The sequence below is a fragment of the Lissotriton helveticus genome, chromosome 6 (assembly GCF_964261635.1).
Source record: "Lissotriton helveticus chromosome 6, aLisHel1.1, whole genome shotgun sequence".
NCBI lineage: Eukaryota > Metazoa > Chordata > Amphibia > Caudata > Salamandridae > Lissotriton > Lissotriton helveticus.
In genome coordinates, this window is record NC_136067.1 from 103,499,183 (window position 1) to 103,504,490 (window position 5,308).

General features: G+C 40.5%; 1 long non-coding RNA gene across 1 annotated transcript; it reads left to right on the plus strand.

Moving 5' to 3' along the window:
* The first annotated feature begins 1,236 nt into the window (after positions 1-1,236).
* On the plus strand, positions 1,237-1,687 carry LOC144761237 (uncharacterized). Its single transcript, XR_013595641.1, has 3 exons — positions 1,237-1,346; positions 1,439-1,535; positions 1,616-1,687. It is a non-coding gene; the product is annotated as an uncharacterized LOC144761237 (long non-coding RNA).
* The last annotated feature ends 3,621 nt before the right edge of the window (positions 1,688-5,308 follow it).

Here is a 5,308-nt window from a genome sequence, read left to right on the forward strand (position 1 = left end):
TGGTTACGCACGAAACCAGTAGGTTTTTATTACTGTGGATTCTGCAGCTGCTGCAGATGGGCTACCAAAAAGATACAGACTTTTGCATATAGCAACACAGGTACCTTTAGAATTACGTCATTTATTAACTGTGAGACAACATATTTAATTTACATTATTGCCTGTACATGTGGGAAAATCTATGTAGGAAGTACAGTGAGAAAATTGAAGGACCGAATGATGGAACATTTTCGCGCACTTAAAAGTGGTGACACTAGGTACCCTATTGCCTCTCACCTGATCCAGAATGGTAATGATTCCGTAAACCATAGATTTACGTATCATGGAATTGAACATGTTACCCTAGATAGACGGGGTGGGAATAGAACCCTGAAACTTAGACGTAAAGAAGCTAGATGGATTATGGTTTTGCGGGCAGTGGAAGAGGGATTAAATTTAGACTCTGAGCTTCAATTCTTCTTGGGTGATTAGTGAACTCAAATATAGTATTACTGTGATACTTATTGTATATATTTTCATTGGATGTATGTATAACCAACTAAATAATGTTGCCTCTGTATATATAAAAAGTGTTTTTAAACAAATTTGCATTGCAATTTATGCAACGAGATGTACAGTACAGTATAACACGATGTGATTTTCTGTCCTTCATACTGCTCTTTCTCCCCTTTTTACATGTTTAAAATGTACACAATTTATGGGATTTCTCCGAGTGGCCGACCTGTTGGCGATGGAATGGAAGTGAATAGTCCTTTGTTCTCGTGCCGCTACGTGTATATATTGAGGTTAAGATAGGAGAGGGACCACGTATTATAGTTAAAGAATAAGGTATCGTGATTTTTTAGGGTTCGAATACACATTAAGAAACATTAGAACGCAACGGATATTGCAAACGAGTGTATTATCACTTATATAATAGGTAGTGTCACAAAATACTTAAACAGTGGCTGACTAAACTCCTTTTTTAACGAGTCTATGAGTTATAGACCCTTCACTTTGAGTAAGAAATAACCATTCCAAGATGGCGACTGAGAAACTGATGTGGAGAAACAGGTTATTTAGAGATAATGGCGCCTGAGTTAAACGCCAGTGGTTGATCGGAATGCCAGAGCGAGCGTACACGCTTGTTTTGAGAAGTAAGCGGGAGCTATATTTTGAGTGATTACACTATGCCCGAAATACACTCGACCTAGATTTGTAACTATAAGGTTATGCCTCTTTACTTTTTGTATCCGTAGCGAGAACTTTATACATGTAACGGTTTGGATTGATAACGGTGCTTGGATATTTGACATCGACAAATTGGGATGTCTAACCTTTTTTGACATTGGGAAGAATTACTATAGGTGAGTGAGACGACGAGTGTGGCTATACATGTAATTCCCATTGTAACGAATTAGGGACAACAATTGAGGATTGTATAATTATTTTATTGCAGGGTGCAATTAACGTAAAAGAGCAAATTTAATGGACTTTGGATATAATTTTGGATTCTAGCGAGTGAAGATTTCCCTCGTAGCAACTTTTATTTTACAGTGAGTATATATTATTATTGTTGATAAATTAGTGTCAGAGTGGCGGATGTGAGACTAAGGATGGATTCCTTTTGTTTCAGAGCGCAGCAACTGGTCACTTGTACAGAAATGTCATAAATATAACAAAGGATAAAAATACTCTTCTTGATTTGGTAAATAAATTACAATTTATTTCTGACATCTTTGGGACTTTGGAATTCCTCTTGTTATTCTCAACACCAGGGCTTGCACCAGATTATATGGTGTCTTCTTTTCTTCCTTTACTTTGTTAACACACTGATGTAATGGAACTATCTATTTCACATAGGTGGTGACTTAGCCTATTAATCGTAAATAACTTTTTCAAACCAAATTGGTATCGTTTTTGGTGATATATATAGACTCTTAACGATATCTTCTTGGCTTGCAGCCCTGAAGAAGTCGAATGGCATGATAACAATGCCAGACGAAACACGTGTTGGCTGTATACATTTTGATTGATGGAAGGAAGTTCATGCTATATACATTTTGATTGATGGAAAGAAGATTAAAAATAAAAATTGGATCGATGCTGCGAAACTACAAATTGACGGTGGTGTGATATTTGAAGAGACTTTCCTCATATGGAATATAGAGACACGCCTTGGTGTTACAATTGATGTGAATTTCCATACCTGGGAACTAGGGATTGTGAAAAAACGCGTGTTATACAAAAATATTTACTTTATTGTGTTGCTCAGCGAGGAACAATTTTGAACTGTTTTCTTGGAATTTATTCTGAGTTTGTGTGGAAGAAGGGTGACCTTCCATTCTTTGCTTGAAGCACACAGCATTACGTGGATGTTGTACAAACTGCCATAATCTTGTTGTGCGCCTACCATTGCCTGGTCATCACACTATAATCACTTAAAGATGAGATTATGGTACCCCATGCAAGAAAGGTTGAAACTAAGACTGGGGGGCAGATAGCTTCAGTTCAGTGGAAGAGTTAGAATTTAACCCAGGTAAGTGCCTGGCCACAGATACCAGCTTTTGAAGGAGAATCCAGTAACCTGTAGTGAAAAACTGTGTCAAGTGCAGTGAATAGGTCCGCCAAAAATCAAGCAGAGGCTTTTCCTTGTTCTGCCAGAATTTGAAGTTCATCTAGAACAAAGACCAACGCTTCCTCTGTATTATGAAAAATGTGGAAGTTAGGTTGTGCAGAGTCCAGAATGATATAGGACTCAAACAAAGAAGTGTTGTTAATAATGTCCTATTCCAAAGGTTGTATGGAAACAGCTATAAGAGAAATGGGGCAAAAGTTACTTGGGACCGCAGGGTCGGGCACAAGCTTTTTAAGCAGTGGGATGATTCAGGCTTGTTAACAAGTGTGTAGGATCATGACAAGAAGGATGGATTTAATGTAGGTTTAATGTAAAACAAATAGGAGCTGAGGGGAATGTTGCACCGGATGCACGGTGAAGAACCCGAAGAAACTGAACCGATTAACTCCTGATTATCAAGAGGAGACTGGAAATTTCCAGAAGGGTGCTGCTCCTTCCAAACGCTAGAGACATCCAGACTGTCTGTTAAAGATTTCTCTAGCGGGAATGAAGAGAATTAGAGTTGCCCCAATTAGTGGAGGGTTGAATATCATCAGGGCCACTGGCATTATGTGATTGTGCGGCTGCAGCGTTTTTCGCATAATTATAGATCTGCTTATTTGCCATATAATCCATCTTCTGCTGCATAATCTGCAGATTTTAACAAACAAAATAGCTTCTAACTCAGGTGGTTAAAAAGTTACAAAAAATTCAGCGACGCGTGTTGCTGCTCAGTGGAAGGCCCTTCGCAAAGGTTGAATTATCACCTTTCTGTTGCTTATTGCTTTGTTTGGGTGTTAAACTGGTACTAATGAGGTGCAACCCTTGTCCAGAAAGTGCTAATAAGTGTAAAAATGACAAAATAACGAAGTGATACTATCAGAAAACGTGCCACAGTATGATGCATAATTTACCATTTCTAGAGGTATAATTTAATCAACCTCACTGCATAATTTGGCACTCTCCCTCCGCATAATTCCAGTGGCCCTGAATATCATCCATCCGTAAGGCAGATGGAGATGGGATCATATTACAGATGGTGTTGATTTTGTCAGCAAAAAGTTGGATTATATAGCCTTATAGACTGTTTCCAAGGACTATGCCTGTTGGTAAAGGCCCTACTCCAGAGATATAGACCTGAGCCACAGGCAAGGGCCTGTAATGGAGAAGATGGCCTTTAACAAGTGGTATAACACAAGGCAGAAGGGTTATAAGGTTCTTAGAACATTCCACCCACTGCAGGTAGACAGTTCTAAATAAAAAAATGGAGAAACAGGAAGACAAACATTGGAATGCTGAAGCAGAAGGTTTATACCGGCTATTATTAGTGACTGAGGAGGTAAGATTGAAAGCTGAGCAGTCTGTGGAAGATTCCAAGTGTACTATATTAAAATTTCAATGGGACATATGGCGAGCTGTTGCAGGGGTAACAATCATGGGTGTATGCGTGTATCGCTCTGGACCGGTTGCATTACTATCCACACTGAACACTCAAAGTTGCTACTCACAGGTCATTTACTTAAGAGCTCTGCTGGAGTCACATTTACTTTGTGTGGACCATTAGGGATGTTTATGGATAATTTCATCAGAAGAGCTGTGTGGGTGTACCTCTGTATTCAAGGAGAGAGTGAAACCTCTCTGGCCTGCTTCCAGAAGGCAGTACATGTGAGTGTACCACATGGAGTGAGACCTATCTGGGCCTGCTTCCAGAAAGGAGTGCTTAGGAGTGTACCAGCAGGAGGGAGACCTATCTGGGCCTGCTTCCAGAAAGGAGTGCTTGGGAGTGTACCAGCAGGAGGGAGACCTCTCTGGCCCTGCTTCCAGAAAGGAGTGCTTGGGAGTGTACCAGAAGGAGGGAGACCTCTCTGGCCCTGCTTCCAGAAAGAAGTGTATGTGAGTGTACCACCAGAAGTGAGACCTATCTGAGCCTGCTTCCAGAAAGGAGTGAACCACCAGAAGTGAGATCTATCTGGGCCTGCTTCCAGAAAGGAGTGCATGTGAGTGTACCAGCAGAAGTGAGACCTCTCCTGGCCTGCTTCCAGAAAGGAGTGCATGTGAGTGTACCACCGGGAGTGAGACCTATCTGGGCCTATGTTGTAATGTACCTTTTACTCAATGCACTCTCCCTACAGAAGTTATCTGCCTTGCTGCTCAGCCTATGATGAGGTCATATAGAATGTTGAGTTGGTTTGTATGTGGAGAGTGTCAGTTGGTGTGGATGGGCTGAGCAGCGAGGAGGCTGCTCCTGGTGGGGCACTTTAAAATATCTGTCTTACATCTGGTTATCTGTAACTAAGAAGTGATCTTAAGAATAAAGCAGAGATCTTGTTCAGCATCACTTGGTCTACACATCTTTCATCTCTGTAACACTGGCGAAGATTTAAAAGAACTTTACGCGTGGAGTAAGCAGGACTAAAGGAAAGGAATTAAGGAACCTACAAAAGATAAGTCTGTATTTAAAGAACCTACTCAATAATATTGAAATTAGAGAAATAACGCAAGCATCAAATAAAGGAAAGCACCCTGGTTAGCCCCACCAGTGTCCTTTTCAATCTGGACAGCCTTCAACCCCAAGGTGTTTAAGTTCTTGATACAGATTTGGGACAGTTTTTGGCTTGCGTTTTAAAGTTTTGCTTGAGCTGTGCTGAGAACCATTACATTTTTGCCTCCGTGCTTTATGAGAGGGAGCGCTCTGTTGTGCTCTATTACAGA